The sequence below is a fragment of the Podarcis gaigeae genome (assembly GCF_964106915.1).
Source record: "Podarcis gaigeae genome assembly, chromosome: 5".
Lineage (NCBI taxonomy): Eukaryota > Metazoa > Chordata > Lepidosauria > Squamata > Lacertidae > Podarcis > Podarcis gaigeae.
Window position 1 is genome coordinate 57,086,410 of NC_139681.1, and position 18,357 is coordinate 57,104,766.

The following is an 18,357-nucleotide window of genomic DNA, read 5'->3' on the forward strand; positions in this document are numbered from 1 at the left end:
ACCTCCAGAAAAAAAGCACGGCTTGTTACAATGGGGGAAAGGTGGAGATTGGAGGGAGAAAAGGAGGGCTGGATTTGAGCCACCACTCCCTTCCAAACAGGTGAGCAGTGGTGTGAAAGCAGGAACTGAGTGCAGGGGAAAACCAAGTCATCTGCAATAGAAGCACCCCTTTGGAAAGAGGCATCTGAATACCACACCACAAATATAATAACTACATGTACTGCACGAAAGCAGAATTTGTGTGGAAAGGCAAATGATGCTGCCTTCATTTTTCTCCTCATCCATCACAGTTCCTCTAGACAAGAGTCTTGGCTCTTGTTTGTTTCTCTCTTTCCTGAAACTGAATCCTGCACACCAGCCCAAATAAAATTATCTGCCTCCGGAAGCAGGGCTTGGACATGCAGGTCTTCTCTAGATCAGGAACCCAGACAGAGAGCAGAGGCACTTTCAGATTTCAGTTAGAGTGAAAATGTTGCCCTTACATTATACATCTCCTTCAGCAAGATGCACATCAACATTCTGGCTCAGTTAGAGCTGAACTATATGTATATATATTCATATCTATAAAAACTGTTAAAACAATTGCATATAGTAAAATACAATTAAAAAATACATATATAAAAGAAAATTTCAAATCCAAAACATACATCTCCACTTAAGTGGCTTATGGAAAGAAGAAAGTCTTTCACAGGAAGTATAGAATAGAGACAGCACCTTTAAAAGATGGATAGAATAGAATAGAATAGAGACAGCACCTGTCCGTTATACCATGGCAAGCTGTTCCAAAAGCGTACATCTCACTAGCCTAAAAACCCAGTTCCGGCATTATGCCGAAGGACCTCCTGATAAGATGCTATCTGCAGGAGGCTCTCTCTGGCAGAGTGCAGGAATTGGCTGGGAATGCACAAGAGAAGATGATACTTTAGGTTAGAATCCCACCCATCCTGTGCTACTGAGGTTCCCATTCAAATTGCTCCTGAGCAAGCTGCTCTTTGCAGTGAGAGAGAATCTTCTGTTAATGCCAATGCTGGCGGTGGGTATTTTTATCCAGACCTGCTGCCTGTGGTCCCAGGCTGGTCAGGATTCCCAAGGCTGCTGTTTACATAATAGAAGACATTTACATTAATTGCTTTCATGTCCAGTTTTGAGTCACCTCCAGTTTGGCTAGCTGCCCTTTTAGATTTTGTTCATTAATCTCTTCTGCCTCTCACATACTTACACCCACCATCCCTTCCCATCAGCTTCGTCAGCATTCTCATGTTAAACTTTCAGCTGCCTTTCATCACCCTCCCTGAAACTGCTGATTGTGAAAACTGAAATACTAATAAACAACCCACCATGACCCCCACCCACCCCAAATCCAGATGAAGCCGGATGTTTGTATGAATCTGCTCTGCTGCAGCTTGTGCTGGATGTGGGAAGTAGTTATGGAAACCGCTGTTTATGAGTTGGAGACATTCTTTCACTCTATAAATAGTTAACCAAACTTAAGACAGGCAAAAGAGATCAGAAACTGCCAAAGGGTCAAAATCCTTTCATTCACTTTGGCGATTATCGAGACTTCTTCCTTTTTAAAAAAACTTTCTGCTGGTTTACATTACTGCTCCATTTTGGGATCCATGCAACAGCCTCTTCCGCCCAGTATCCTGCCTCTAGTGGTGGTCTGCATCAGACGCTGCAGAAATGTGCAAAGCACCCCACGCCACGCTTTTGACTGGCAGGTGAGCCCAAGGCAAGACCACCCTGGCGAGGGGAAACACTTTTTGTGAGGCATGGTCTCTGCCTGATTAACCTGCTTTTATCATTTGTGACATGAGAAAGAAGATATCCCTTTTGTGGGCTTTCCAAGTGGCAATATTGCTGTCATAAAAATGCAGCCTCCTGGGGACAAAGCTGTCTCTCTTGCAGTTTCTTTTAAAGATTTAGCTATAAAAGAGGCCCCAGAGGAAGAATCAGGAAACCAAAGGCGTTTGGTTTGGTGTCTGGTCTCATGCCAACTTCGAGGCATGAAAAACAGCTACAGATACCATAGAAGGAACGGTCTGGATGGAGAGTGGGGTAATGTTCCATTAGAATTGTTGCTTGGGAAGATGAGACTATTTGGGCCACAACTAGACCTCATCAAGCAGAATGATGTAGGCGCTAAGCTTATTCTATTTAAGTAATATTTTAGGGGCTACTGTTTTTAATTTTTTTTTTAAGAGCCGAGTTTTCTTTTCTTTACCACAATCTGTCCTTTATGGAACACAAACAAAACAAATCCCAGCTCTACAATTCTATGTTACTAAGTGTTTTACAGACAAGTTTTTATACGTAACTTCCCCCAAGTTTCACATAGGATTATGGTCCCTGTTCTGGTAAAAGGGCACAGCTACTTCTCATGCCATTCCTAAGATCCCATCCTATCCCTCACCTTACTAAGTATAGGATGCAATGCTTGTTTGGCTGTCATCGTATAAATACACTGAGGGATAGCCAACATCAATCACATTCCGAGTAGGCCCACTGAAATCAATGGACTTTTAAGTCCAGGAATTTCAGTGGGTCTGCTCTTTCGCCCTGTGTCGTTTCCTATAGCTGACCTGGAGTTATAGAAACAGCCTCTTAAGTCTTCTCTGCCCCTTTCAGGTTACAAAAATACATGGTTCTAAAACACAGGAGGAAAGGGCATAAGATTATTTAAAATAATCTAAAAAAGGAAAAGTGAGCTCAATGAAAAACAATAAATTTAACATACAGCTGGGTATTTGGTAACTGCAACTGGCTGTGTTAGCACAGAATGATGTGCATCTTTGTTAGACCATCACAGAGTGAGTGGGATAATGGTGGGGGGGGGGAGGGCATGTGGGTAGCAATAGTGGTGCTTCTGGAGGGCAGACATACAGGAAAGGCTGTAGCTCAGTGGCAGTGGCTCTCAAGGTCAATCCTCAGCATATCTAGGTGGGGCTGGGAAAGGCTTCCTGCCGGAATGTAACCTATTTACTTTGTCCCATGGAACCCAATAGGAAGCCTTTTAAAACTGAACCAGCTGCTGTCTCAGCCCTCTCACATGCATATTCCTGCCCTGGGTTCTATTTCTTGGTGTGATCCTGGAATGTGATAAAGGCGATGATAATACATCTTGTTTGATGTGCAAAATTTTACCTGTAGTAACTTGGATTTTTAAGCTCTGATCTTGATTTAGTGATCTTTCCATTCTTGCCAAAAGTAAGTTTTGAGTAGCTCAAACCTTGCATGTTTTTCTTTGAGACATCGTTGTAATTTTGGTATCCTATGAATCCTTTCTAGCGATTTACCGATTATGCAACACGCTTCAGATCTTCACTCTGGAAGTGCGCTGACCAGGGTCTGTTTAAACAAACAATTAATTCACCCCCAAGGTTGAACTGAGTTCTGCTAGCTAGCAACTGATGTCAACGGTGCATAGTTCTGATTGGCTGGTGACAGTAGCCCTGTTGAAGAATTCAAAGAATGTTTTGGGAATGAAGTGAGGAGGAGGCCCTCTCCCAACTTCCAGGAGCCCTGATTGCAAAGATTCTTAGCACTTTCACCCAACTGCACTAAGAACTCAGCTTCAGACTTTTAATGTCAACATGAGGAGGGGGAGGGGGTAAAGCTGGTCCAGATGCGGACATTGGGGGCCGTGGCCAGTGAACATGCTACCTCTTTTTATTCTCATGTGCATCCTTTTAACATCTGGCTATGGCCTCTGAATCACAAATTCATGTCCATCTCTGGAACGAGCTTTCAACTATGAACTTTAACTGTAAAGTGGCACTTTAAGAAAAACAAACAAACAAACAAACAAACAAACAAACAAACAGCAAAATGACAGCCTGCCTAAAAACAGCTGGGGAGGGGGCTAAAAATCTGAATCTATTTAAAGACAATTATGAAAAATGCTGGACAGAAGTGAAAAAAGATCTAGAAATTTGGTCAAAGCTGAAGCTTTCCTTGTTGGGTCGAATTGCAGCTATGAAGATGAATGTTTTGCCGAGAATGTTATTTTTGTTCCAAACATTGCAAATTATGGATAAGGTGGATTGTTTCAAGAAGTGGCAAAAAGACATTTCCAAGTTTGTCTGGCAGGGCAAAAAGCCCAGAATAAAATTTAAGATACTAACTGACGCTAAAGAAAGAGGGGGGTTTGCCCTGCCAGACTTTAAACTTTATTATGAATCAGCAGCCTTCTGCTGGTTGAAGGATTGGCTACTTCTTGAGAATACAGATATTTTGGACTTAGAAGGGTTCAACAATACCTTTGGGTGGCATGCATATTTGTGGTATGACAAGGTTAAAGCTCATAAAGCTTTTAAAAATCATATTGTCAGGAAAGCATTGTTCAATGTCTGGATCAGGTATAAAGACTTGCTGGAAAACAAAACCCCTAGGTGGTTATCCCCAATGGAGGCAAAGGCTGTGAAAAAATTAAATATGGAATCTAAATGGCCGAAATATTGGGAAATTGTGGAACAGGAGGGGGATAAACTGAAATTGCAGAGTTATGAGAAACTGAAGGATAAAGTGCGAGACTGGCTCCATTATTATCAAATAATGGAGGTGTTTAAGTCCGATAGGAAAAATGGTTTTCAGGTGGAGAAATCGAAATTGGAGACAGAACTGTTAGAACTAAGAATTTGTCAAAAATGTATAACTTGCTGTTGGAATGGAATACGCAGGATGAAACAGTTAAATCAGCTATGATCAAGTGGGCACAAGATATTGGTCATAACATTATGTTTGAAGACTGGGAACGGTTATGGACCACCGGTATAAAATTCACGGCATGTAATGCCTTAAAAGAAAATATTATGAAAATGATTTATAGGTGCTACATGACCCCAGTCAAGCTTGCAAAAATATACCACTTGTCTGACAATAAATGCTGGAAATGTAAAGAAACAGAAGGAACATTCTTTCACCTTTGGTGGTCGTGCCCAAGGATTAAGGCTTTCTGGGAGAAGATTTATAATGAAATGAAAAAGGTACTTAAATACACCTTCTTAAAGAAACTCATTATATATCATTTCCCAGAACCCCTTCACTTTCTTACACTCCCACCACATATGAATAAATGTGCCCTCTTTCTCTTTGCATTTCCAACATTTGTTACTAGTTTTGTACATTTTTGCCAATTTAACTGGTGTCATATACCATCTATAAACCATTTTCATCACATTTTCTTTTAACGTAATGCATGCTGTAAACTTTAAATTTTCGTTCCATATTTTTTGCCAATCTTCCAAATCTATGTTATATCCTACATCTCTGGCCCAATAAATCATTACTGCTTTGGCTTCCTCATCCATCGTGTGCCATTCCAGTAAAATTTTATACATTTTTGAAAGTATCTTACAATCATTGTTAACAATTTCTGTTTGAAATTTCGAGTCTTTTTCTTTATAGCCTTTTTCTTTCACCTCTTTTTTAAAGATATCACTTATCTGATGATAGTGCAACCAATCATATACATATTCTTTTACTTGCTCATATGGTTTCAATCTCCATTTTCCTCCTTCTTTCACCACCAAGTCTCCATAAGTGATCCAATCACTCCTCATATTAAACTTTTTGTGTCTTTTTTGTGTGATTTTTGTGTTTTATAAAACTTGTGAAAATGTTAATAAATATCTTATTAAAAAAAAAACAGCTGGGGAGGGGGCGAATGGCTAGAGATCAACATTACACCTATCTATTGCATTGTGAGGACAAAAGTGGCTAGGTTCCCTCATGGGGTTGTGGAGGAGCAGAACAAATGTATCAAGTCCAGGCAGAAATAGTGCAGCGCCTTGAGAGATTTGACTCTTTTTAAGATATGCTGGCCTGTATCATGGTTACATAGGAAACCTATTTTGTGCTCAGCGTAATTCTTCCATCAGCCTGTGCCTCCAACATTTGCACTGGAATTGGTAGAATGGCAGAAGGAGGTGTGGGGAAACTGTGGCCCTCTAGGTGTTGTTGAACTCCAACTCCTTTCAGCCCCAGACCAGTATGACCAATGGGGAGGGATGATGAGAGCTGTAACTGAACAGCATCTGAAGAGCCGCAAGTTAGTCACCACTCAGCTGGAGACATATTTATCCTTCTATGGTCACTCCTTTTGTTTTGTTTTCTTTTTAAAACCATCTTTTAGAAGCCATGGAGGTCTTTTAGCACAGCAGCTCTTACCCTTCCTCTTTAAAAGGGGGTAGCACCAACAAATTTATCCTCAGCATCCTTCGTTAACATTCAGTTTCAACTAATTTGAAGCCGTGCTCTTCTCCCACTGCGGGGCTGGAAGGCCCATGTTACCAGATTTTATATTATTTTTAAAAAGGTTCAAAAGGCAGCAATGCACTTATCTCATACCCCATTCCCAGCAAGTCTCTTCTCCTCTCAGTTATGTGGGGGGTGGATCCTGCTGTTGAAAGGGACTTGCAGGTGCAGTACATAAGTGCTAGAATGCAGTTTGGGCCTACAAAATTACAGTGCAGAATGACCCTACCGATCCACAGGCCACTCAAGTGTGCCAGAAATATGAATTTACACTTATCATCTGTGCAAGATGTAAGGCAAGGCTGGGCTTTGAAAGATAATTAACTTCTTATGAAAAAAAATGCACTTAGTAACAATGATTAACTATCATGCCATAAGAATGACATATTTTCAAAGCAAAGTACTGGCTTCCCACTATTTAATTTGTTATTCACTATATGTAACCATGCAGTTAATAAATATAATAATAATAATAATAATAATAATAATAATAATAATAATACAGCATGGCTTTATTTTTAGACAGGACAGGCTTCTATCCATTTCTGTTCCAGCCCTCCAGGCCCTATTTCAGAATTATTTATCAAAGCAGATTTCACTTTCTGGGAATGAAAACAAGTTAGGCATGAAGTCCCACTGTTTTCAATGGGAACTAAGTGCAACCAATTTACTCTGGTTCCAAGCTCTTTACCTGTGTGGAAATTCAGCATGTGTCCATGCTAACGTATTTGCTAACATATTTGCTTTGCTTCTCTCAGAGGTAGAGGGATCTGCATCACAGGCAGTAAATGCTCTGGTAATGCAACTGCAAGGCTTTTGCCCTGTTCTGTAGCTTGTTGCCATCGGGAGTAGGGCAATGTTAACCAGCATGCACTTTTGTGTATATTTTCTTATATGTAAGAGCTTACTTGATTTACCAAAAAACAGAATCTTTCCTCTGAGAAAATTACTGAGTTTTGCTTTGGGGTTTCAGGATAAAGGTAAAGGGACCCCTGAGACCATTAGGTCCAGTCGTGATTGACTCTGGGGTTGCGACGCTCATCTCGCTTTATTGGCCAAGGGAGCCGGCGTACATGTGGCCAGCATGACTAAGCCGCTTCTGGCGAACCAGAGCAGTTCACGGAAATGCCGTTTACCTTCCCACCAGAGTGGTACCTATTTATCTATTTGCATTTTGAGGTGCTTTCGAACTGCTAGGTTGGCAGGAGCAGGGACCGAGCAACAGGAGCTCACCCTGTCGCGGGGATTCGAACCGCTGACCTTCTGATTGGCAAATCCTAGGCTCTGTGGTTTAACCCACAGTGCCACCCATGTTTCAGTATGTAAAGGTAAAGGGACCCCTGACCATTATTCTGACCTAAAACTAATATATATATTTTTGTCACTGGCTTGTGGTCCATAAATGTCAATAAGGTTGGAAAGTGCCAATAGATTAAGCAAAGAATATTAACTGTATCCAAGATCTAAGTACTCCTCATTTGGCTTCTGCTATAGTTACTTACCTGGGTTGAAAACTTGCAAATTGTGTGGTGTCAAAAAAGCACCATGTTTATATGTCAGTGTTGAAATGTTGGAGAGCCGATTCCTGTCTTGTGACCTAAGAGTATCACCTCAGGACTTGGCCTTAGTAGTGAAGGAAGCAAGTTGGCTTGACTAACCCGCCTCTCATCCCTGACAGGGCTGATGGTCCGCTGCCTCCAGTGCTGCCACAGGACAGCTGCCTTTTCCTGCTATGAAGCCGATTCTGTTCCCAGGGGAAAGTGTCACATCTGTTCATGTGATGTACTGAATTGTGCAGTTCTGCCCGCTTACAATGAACCAGAAGGCAAATGAAAAGTTGTCACTGCAGTATTTTTAAATCTTGTGATTTTAAAGCCAACCATGAGCTTTTAGACAGCAATGTTTTAGTGCAAATGCAGTTCAAGTGCTTTGCAATTTGGCATGTTTGCAGCTAGATTTGGGGGGTGGGGAGGAGAGAAAAGGTCCATTAAAGATGCTGTGTGCAGTGCAAGGACTCAGAGTATGCACTCTGAGCCAGGATTGGCCTTTCAAGTATACACAATTTCACTTAAAGGCCTTTGAACGTAATCACCTCATAAATCGGGAGTTTTCTGTGTGTGGGAAGAAGCAGAAGCAATAATGCTGATTCATATTACAAGGCCATTGTAGAAGTTACAGTGGAACCTCGGTTTCCAAGCGTCTTGAAAGCTGAATGATTTGGAACCCAAACACCGAAAATCCGGAAGTGAATGCTCCCGTTTTTGAATGCACCTAGGAAGTCGAATGGCTTCCAAGACATGTTTCTCCATTTTCTCCATTGAAATTGCCAACCGCCCAATGTGCCTCGGTTGTCAAACGTTTCAGAAGTCAAACGGTCTTCCGGAATGGATTACATTTGACAACCGAGGTTCTACTGTACTGAGATAAAGTGCATTCAACATTTTGCTCAGTGAGCACTGTACAAATGTGGTGGTGGAGGAGGCGATTATGATGATAGTCAGGGTGGCTATCCTGAGAAGGGCCAGATCAGGGGTGTCATCTTGAATAAAATATTGGGGGGCAGGGAAACACCACCCCACATAATTGATCAGAAGACACGGTGTAAGCACACCATTTGAATGGCAATGCCCATCAACTTTGCGGGTGGGCCACATAAATCAAGTAAGGTTCTCTGCTGTCTTTCTGCATTGGCTGCTAGACATGCCCCAGTTAGCTATTGCGGAACAAGGAGTGAAGTTGTCATATCAAAAGTGCCTCAAAGTGCTCAGCATGGAAATAAAATTGCACAGATTCACTACCATAAATTCCAGTTGGAGTTTCATCTTAGCTCTGGTCAATTTAGGGTGGCCACTTTTGGACTTCCTAAAACAATAAGTAATGCCTCACTCAAGGGGGGGAAAAGACCAAAGAAGGCTCAGATTTGCTTTACATTTGCACTTATCTGTGTTGGTGCAGATTTGGAAACGCTTGCTAGAATGTAACTAGAACTACAATCCATTGCATCATCACGAGGAAGACTGACCAGGTAACCTGACCAGGTGCTAACTCTTGACGCGCAGTTTCAAGGCTTCTCTTCTTCACCTTTCAACAGAATCTGCTCTTCAAATAGAGGTCTGCTGTCTGACAGCCCTTCAAATTGGGTACAGTGGTACCTTGGTTCTCAAATGCCTTGTTACTCAAACAAATTGGAACCCAAACACTGCAAACCTGGAAGTAAGTGTGAACATTTTTTGTAAGCTCAACATGTTCCATTTTGAGTGCCACACTTCCGTTTTGAGTGTTACCACTGAGGTCTGTCCTTTTTTGCTATTTATTTTGCGTTTTTGTTTTTGCGGCTCTTTTTGTTTTGTTTTTGTGACTGTGTGGAACCCAGTTCAGCTACTGATTGATTGATTGTGTAGCTGCAGCACATTGTTTATTGCTTTCATTTTATGGATCAATGGTCTCATTAGATAGTAAAATTTGTGTTAAATTGCTGTTTTAAGGGTTGTTTTTAATCCATTTTGCATTACTTTCTATGGGAAAGCATGCCTTGGTTTTGGAACACTTTGGTTTGGGAACGGACTTCTGGAATAGATTAAATTTGAGAACCAAGGTACCACTGTACTGTTCTATGTTTAGGACACCCTAATCAGCAGAGAAGGAAGAGCAATAAAATGTTTAGTGAAAATAAAATATACTCTTTCTTGCACATGGCAAGGACACAGTGAGGGAGAAGCAGAGTCAAACTTTGACTCTGAACAGGTGCACAAACCCATGGGCCTGCCTAACACTGACTGCATAGTGATGCAAAACCTGATTTTCCTATAGTCTGCTATGCCATGGGTTGATTGATTGGTTACAAGTCAGCATACACCCAAGCCAAGGGATTTCGTGGCATCCACTGTTGTGAACATGGTGCTGGCATCTGCGTTGAGCCCCAAGTGGCATTAGTACTGGACATCTAGCATTGCACTGGTCTGATTTTAGAGGCAAGAGCATCCCGAGTCTCTCTTTCTGTGTCAGTGGCAATGGAAAGTTCAGGCATGACTTCAGTGTTCTCTAATTTATGCACCTCTTCTTTTAGATGCCAAACCTGAGAAACTGCAAGGAGCTTGATCCTTCCAAGGTGCTGGGAATATCACTTTCCTTAGCTGAGATGTTTCCACAAGAGAAATGTCACTGTGACTTTTTCTGCTGTGAGCCACCCTGGGGTCTTCAGATGAAGGGCGATATACAAATATTTAAAAAGGAAAAAAAAGAAGAAGGGAAAGAAACAATGACTTACTCAAAAGTCACCCTGGGGCACAGAGGGCCCAATATTATAAGCAAAGTAATTGGGAAAGCTCTTGCGCAGTGCAACTATCATTGGTATATTTTTTAGGCAGGAGTGCTGCCAGATAATATATTGCTAATATACTTTGTCTGGAGGTTCCTTCCCACAGTCATTCCTAAACAAAACACATGGAGGTGAGTCCCTTGAAGTGAATCTGTGGACTGTGACTTCTTACCAATTTGTATTTGTGCTTTATCCTTCCCAGACTGCATAGCCATGCTTAACGCATGCAAGTGCCTGTCCATCCACTCATAACTGCATGAGGCAACCATAAGAAAGCCCTGTAGCCAGAGACTGTTCCCTACCCAACAGCATGGGAGGATGACAGATTACATTGTGTTGCCTAATAATTAGAGCCCATAAGGTATTGCAATCTACTGTTCTTTGATGTTGTGTATATGAATATATGTTATATAAATGTATCAGATTTATAAGGGGGAGGGGACCAGAAATGGCACAAGAGCTTGGGTACGACAAAGCCCAGAATAAAGGAGTTTGCAAAAATGTTTCACCAAATCAAGAAGTTCGGAGGCCATCACTGTATACTTGGTACTAAGATATGGATATGAGATATGGATGTAACAGATTTGGAACAGAAGCACAGTGCTGCTTCAGGTAGGACAAGCTAGTAGTTGTGGGCTACACAAACATGTTCCTCACAATATACACTTGGTCCTGGATAAATCAGTCCTAAACTTGCTAGTTACTGTAGGTGAACCTTAGGCTTGGTAAAGAGGAAGGGCTATTCCTGCCCATCCTATTAAACACAGCTGCTATGTTTTGAAGGTCAACACTGGAGTGAAGCCTCTGTATCTGTATGTGCTCAGACCAAGGCCAGCCTGGAAAACGCCAACTGTCTGATAGAGCAACTGACCAAGCAAAGAGCTGCCCTCTCCTACCCAGCATACTTTATTCTTGTTTTCAGTGCTGTTATGTCACAAACTTTATTGAAAGGTATGGCATATTCTTGTTTTAAAAAAGGAGAGGGAGAGAAGGAGAGAGGAAGGGAGGGAGAGAAAATGTTCACCTTGCCACCTAGTAACTCCTTGTTCAGTCATGTATGTTCTAGCCTAATGCCTTTTCCCCAAGAATATTGTACAAACATTTCTTATTCCTTACAGAGTTCCAAATACTTAAGCCTTCCCTAATCCTGACATAGTACGTCAATCGTTATGGCATATGTCAAAATATTTGAGAGCTATCATCTAATGGAGAAGACATTAGGTCTCTGCTTTTGCCCACAAGGAATTCTTCAAGGGAGGCTTAGACATCCCAAGGCTTGGCCTAAACAAACTCCCTGGAGGAATGCACAAAGCTTCCCTGCCCCTTCCCTTAGTAAGAGAGAGAAAGGAAAAGCTGGCAGAGAATCAGCATTTGTTCACAAGTAGATGTGCGTATGAGCAAGTTACAGAGATTATCTAATTGACATACTTTTCACCTGGGATTTCAAAAGGCAGGCAGGAGGATTGGAACAGAGGGGAGAAGGCCAGTGACGTGATGATGACAGGAGAGAGGTTGGGGTTAGATGAGGGTTTCAGTGCAGGGGTGGGGAACTTGTGGCCTTCCAGACTTTGTTGGATTCCAACTCCCAGCAGCCCCTGCCAGCATGGCCAACAGACAGACCACACCCTGTTCTTATGCCATCTCTGCTCACAGGCCACAATGATAAATCACAGTCCTGTTCAGAGTGGACAAAGCCAAAGGAGGGGGCATTTTGGGTCACATTTGCAGAAGTCAAAGAGATTCCACTAGTTTCACAGAATGATTTAAAACCTAATTTCACCTATACAGTGGTACCTCAGGTTAAGTACTTAATTCGTTCCGGAGGTCCGTTCTTAACCTGAAACTGTTCTTAACCTGAAGCTCCACTTTAGCTAATGGGGCCTCCTGCTGCCGCCGTGCTGCCGGAGCACAATTTCTGTTCTCATCCTGAAGCAAAGTTCTTAACCCGAGGCACTATTTCTGGGTTAGTGGAGTCTGTAACCTAAAGCGTATGTAACCTGAGGTACCACTGTATTGAGGTTTGATTTGAAACAACAACAACAAAAGCATTTTCAGAGCATTTGTTGCAGGCACTTATATACCTCATTATAGTCAGAAATGAAGGTGCTTATCTGGCTTAAAATTCTATGTGCAGATGTGGTTCCCGTCACAACTACTAGCACCAGTGTTCTTAACCAAATATCACTCTCTGGCAAAGTATCCTGGAGCCTCTCCTTTGCTCTCGCTCACAAATACCAAAGCCCTTTTACATGGTCCCTCCTGATATTGCTGCTGCAGCTCCCAACCTGGTCACTTCATTTGCCTCTTAGCTCAGCCCGCTTTCCCTCCTCTTCATTGACAGTTCTTCTTTTTACCACATTTCAAGGAATCAAATGAACATTGTGTGCCTCTCTTCTGTCCCAAACTGTTCTCTTTCAAAGGAGAGCCTTTTGCTTGCCGTTTTACCCACTTTAACTGCAGTGACTGCACTGCCTCCCCAACATCAGTATTTCAGGATATATTCTGTTTCTCTTAAAAAATTAATATGGTGCCTTATTGAGCAAAGCTCTCCCAATATGATTCCTTTGGAACACTTGGTTGTACATGCTGAGTAGCTATTGGTACCTAAAAAAGTTAAGTGGGCCTCGATGCTTGTTGAATGTGACTCACACATCCTCAGTGAAATCTGAAATGGCTACTCTGTCTTTTATCATCAGCTTGGCACTTCAGTTTCTCCACACAAGCTGGCCTATATCCTTTGCCAGTCCTTTGCTGCTTGCATCCCACTCTTCAACACAACCAACCTGTTCTTGGATGCCATAGCATGTCCTTCTCTCTTTTTTTTTTTGTCAGATATAGGATCAGATCTAATTGGGGGGGTCCTCTCTCCTGCTCTGTTTCCTGGGTGGCAGTTATACTGCTAGAGTCTAGTAGGAGATGGCTGAAGTATATTGTCCCCTGAGGAACTAAGAGCTCCTGTTATAAGCACTTGTGTATATCTGAGCTAGGATCAGGCATGTTGGGAGGTGTTTTACAGGCACATTTTATGGGGCTGTTATGAGCCTTGCAGATGTTCGGCAGCTGTTACTGGGATGGGGCTTAATGTCTAGGTGGCTGGCACACATGGAGCAAAATCAAAACCAGCTCTTCTGTCCTTTGATTAACATCTTCTGCAGCATCAGTTGATATATTCTGCACGTAGAAGCTCAAACACACTTCCCACCTTGGATGCGGGTGGCGCTGTGGTCTAAACCACTGAGCCTCTTGGGCTTGCCGATCAGAAGGTTGGAGCTTCAAATCCACACAACAGGCTGAGTTCCTGTTGCTCTGTCCCAGCTCCTGCCTTGCTAGCAGTTCAAAAGCATACCAGTGCAAGTAGATAAATAGGTACCGGAAGGTAAACGGCGTCTCCGTGCGCTCTGGTTTCCGTCAAAGTGTTCCATAGTGCCAGAAGCAGATTAGTCATGCTGACCACATGACCTGGAAAGCTGTCTGAAAGCAAGATGAGCGCCGCAACTCCATAGTCACTTTTGACTGGACTTAACCATCCAGGAGTCCTTTAGCTTTACTCCCCACCTCTATGGCTGTTATAGGCTACTGTTGAGGTAAAAGGGTCATGAGCCAGAATGGGTAAGTGACAGAGAGCTTTCCTTTTCAAGTGACAATAGTTCAGTCTTCACTAAGATGGCCTGGAGAATAGTTTGGAGAGTTTCTGATGATTAATGTAGGTGTGAACACATGGCTGGTGAAAAAGTGCACCCGATTATGATCAGAAGTATCTCGTGACTAAAGCCAACATCCAGGTGAACTGTAGGAGCAGTACTGGTGGCTTCTGTTCTGTTGTTTCTCCAATCGAAAGCTAATGTTATTCTAGGCTGCATCAACAGAAGTATAGTGTTCACATCAAAGGAAGTAATAGTACCACTCTATTTTGCCTTAGTCAGATCACACCTGGAATACTGTGTCCAATTCTGGGCACCACATTGAAGAAGCATGTTGACAAGCTGGAACATATACAGAGGAGGGTAACCAAGTTGATCAAAGGTTTGGAAACCAAGCCTTATGAGGAGCAATTTAAGGAGCTGGGTATGTTTAGCTTGGAAAAGAGGAGACTGAGAGGAGATATTATAGCTATATTCCAATATCTCAAGGGCTGTCTCATGGAAGAGGGAACAAGCCTGTTTTCTCCTGCTCTGGGGGGTAGGAATTGAACCAATGGCTTCAAGTTACAATAAAGAAGATTCCAAATAAACATCAGGAAGAACTTTCTAACAGTAAGAGCTGCTGGGTCCCTTCCAGCTCTACAATTCTATGATTTCATGGGTCCTTCAGGCTGATGGTACTTTGCCTCCTGGCTTCACTTGGCACACTCAAGCATCTGTGGTATGGAGGTGGCCTTACCCTGTTGAGTTTAGTTCTTAGATAAATGTTAAGCCACTTGATTCACAGGATCCACTTTAGCCCCCACCTGCCATCTTCACTGAGCTGATCACAGCTGGAAGGGAGTTGATGGGGACAGAGACAGATTAACATAACAAACTGAGCCAAATTCTAAAAGATGAGCCTAGAGCAAGGGACAGAAAAACACCATGGCAGTGGCTTGTGCTCTAACTGTAATGGAGTTTGAAATCAGTTTATAATGTTACTGGCCTTTTCCCAAGGACCCCCTGGGAATTTTCATTCTACGATAAAACAGGACCTTTATTTCACAAAATTCTCTTTGCCCTCCCTTTCATATTTATCTAAATTTGTAGTGTAACTGTGCCTTAGAAAGGTTATTTTATAAACAAAAGTTTACCTCACCAGAAAGTTGAGGGATTAATAAAACAATTTATTTTGCAAATTGCCACAGCACTATTTATCTTCTCAGTAACAATGCGCTATGGCCTAATTGTTTCTAAAAAAACCCCTACACATATCAGAATAAGTCATTATTAGCCCACAATGGTAGGATAGTGTCTGAATGCAAAAATTAAAAAAAGGTGTGTAGGTTCTGAAATGCAAATGAAGATTTAAAATCCAATGTTTTAGCACCCATGATTTTAAGCTAGTTTTTTTTAAAGGTAACTGTGTTATCTGCGTGTATGCACGCGCGCGCGCGCACACTCTCTCTCTCTCTCTCTCTCTCTCTCTCTCTCTCTCTTAATTTTTCTGAAACAGCATGGACAACACATCGGTTTTGATTCTGCCCCTCCTGTGGCCCCCATTTCTAAAACAGCAGGAAATACTGCATGCTGCAGAGAGTCTTTGGCCGCTGATAGTGTGTTATTTTGGCTGGGACTGGTGCTGGGGGAGGAGAAGGAAGAAGCTGGAAGCATGCTGCCTCACAAAGACAGCAAGAAAATACCGATGAAACACAAAGCCTCTCATTCTCAGCTCTGCATCCTCAATGTGCACAGCTGTATGTTTTGGCACATCTGCACCTCCTGAGAAAAACAAGCAGCATCCCACGCACCCTTCTCTAGGGAGGCACACTCGGCTTCAAGCTACTTCGGGGCCTTAACTGTTTCTTGCATGGAGTCATTCTAGGGCGCTGCATTCCCTGGGCCACTCACTACCTGGCCTGACATACTTAAAATGTTCCCACTGAGAACAGAGACTTTTCTCCCACATAATATAGCAATTTTCATCCTTTTTGTTACTCCAGGGGCATGTCATTCAATTACAATATTGTTGAAACCAGGATCTGTTCCAGCAACCTCTTCCCATGGACACCCAACCCAAGGAAGGAACGGCCCTCTTTTCCCTTCGCTACATGGCTGATACTCATGGACCTAGTGCTAGATCAGGGAAAACCAATTCCTGCTTGTTCTTCATAGGAGGGAGGAGCTGTTTGCTTACAACAATAAAAACCATGTCCAATTCCCTACTCAAAAGGAAGAATTGATTGCCGGAGGGGAAAAAGAGAATCAATTTATCTAGCGCAGTCTCTAGCCCATCAATTGAAAACTAATATTTTAAGACAGACTAATAAAGGTGCTGTCAAACATCCCCCTGCAGTCCCCCCTTTTGTCATTTTACCTCCTCAACACAGGAATGTATGCCTGGAACTCTCACTTCATATTTGTTTTCCTCTCTGACCTCTGTGCTTGCTCCAGGTTTTCAGACGCCAGTGGCCTTAAGGGCCAGCTCAGCCTTTGCTAATGACTTGGAGCGCAATCCTCTTATGTTTGCTGGGAGGTTTGCCCCACTGTGTTCTATGGGTCTTACTCACAGCACAAGGCAGTAGGCACAGGACTTCAGCATTAAAATATTAGCCATGTTCAGACAGTGTACATTAACCATGCACGTACAATGTGTACATTCGTCTACAGTGCGGCTTTCTCCCAATTGAAGTGCAGAGTATTTGAGGACCAGGACATTCACAGGGAAATCAAAATGCTTGTTTACAAAGCTATTGTACTACCAACCTTACTGTATGCTTGTGAAACATGAACCACTTACAAACGCCATCTCCAACTCCTCGAAAGATCAACGGTGTCGCTGAAAAATTTTACACATTATTTGGGAAGACAGGCGAACTAATACCAGTGTACTGGAAGAAGCAAAGATCACCAGTGTTGAAGCAATGATTCTTCAACATCAGCTTCGTTGGACTAGTCATGTTGTGCGGATGCCTGATTAACGTCTTCCAAAGCAACTACTCTATTCCAAACTTAAAAATGGTGGTCTGCAAAAGAGGTTTAAAGACCATCTCAAGGCAAATTTTAAAAAATGTAGTATAAACACCAACAACTGAGAAACACTTGCCTGCGAGCGCTCCAATTGGAGAACAGCCTTTACCAAAGGTGTCATGGGCTTTGAACACACATGAACTCACTTCCGGGTTGGCGCCATAGCCGAATGGCGGATTCCCTCCGAGCTCTGGAGGGAATCTGCTCGACAGGGGTCGGGTCCTGCAGCGCCGGCCACGCGGGGACCCTCAAAAACCATGGGCGCGGAAGCCCGTGGACCTGGTGACTTGGCAGGCACCGTTTGCGCCCCCCCGACCCGCGAAGGAGCCTTTTTAAAGGCTGCGGAGCAGGGGACGGGGAGCGGCGCGGTGCTGTGAGTCTTCTGCTTCCCCTGCCGAGCGAAGCCGCATGCCATTCAACGGAGAGCGCTGACTTCTTCTTTTGAAAATTTGGACTAAAATCTAAAAACAACAACCCGTGAGTAATTTCGATATTGGACTAAAAAAATTCTTGGATTCAGTACGAGCGGGGGAGGTGCAAAAAGGAAGTCCGTCTCCCCCCCATTGTATACAATTTAAAGCAAGGATTTGACAACTAAGGTCGAGAGAAGAGCCTTTTCTTTATTGGATAAAAGTTATTAATTGCACGGATTGATAGTATAAGTAATTGTGCTGGAGGATAAGAGCTAATTTCTTGAATTAAAGTGCCACCCATCCCGGGACCAGGAGTGATTCGCGAGAGGAGCCTGCTGAGGAGATATAGAAGATTTTGACAGCTGTCAAATTGGCTGTCAAAGACAGAAAAAATAAAGAACTTTGTTTCTGATGTTCTTGCTGGTTACATTAGATACAATATAGTTACAAATCGCTGAAAATAAAGAAGAACTGAAACAAATTAACTTGGCTTTTGGGTTGGAAGTGAAAGGAATACTGAATAACCAGAATCCCTCTAGTGGGGGTTCAGGGACATTACAAAAATGGAAATAGGTCGAAAAATACTAGCTGACCTGGATGAGGTTATTTTTCTCGTGAGAAAGTTGCGTGAGTCGCAAGAGCAAGGCCATGTTTTGTCTACAAGTGCCATAACTTTGAAACCAACAGCAAAGGAATCTACTGAGTTGGAAAAGGACTT

At 42.7% G+C, this 18,357-nt stretch overlaps 1 long non-coding RNA gene across 1 annotated transcript in view; it reads left to right on the top strand.

The window, feature by feature from the left end:
* The window catches only part of LOC310844222, a 399,653-nt gene extending 392,403 nt beyond the window's left edge, over positions 1–7,250 (top strand). Inside the window, exon 3 of the long non-coding RNA XR_014564010.1 lies at positions 7,236–7,250. This is a non-coding gene — a long non-coding RNA (uncharacterized lncRNA). The remainder of the gene's footprint in view (positions 1–7,235) is intronic.
* The last annotated feature ends 11,107 nt before the right edge of the window (positions 7,251–18,357 follow it).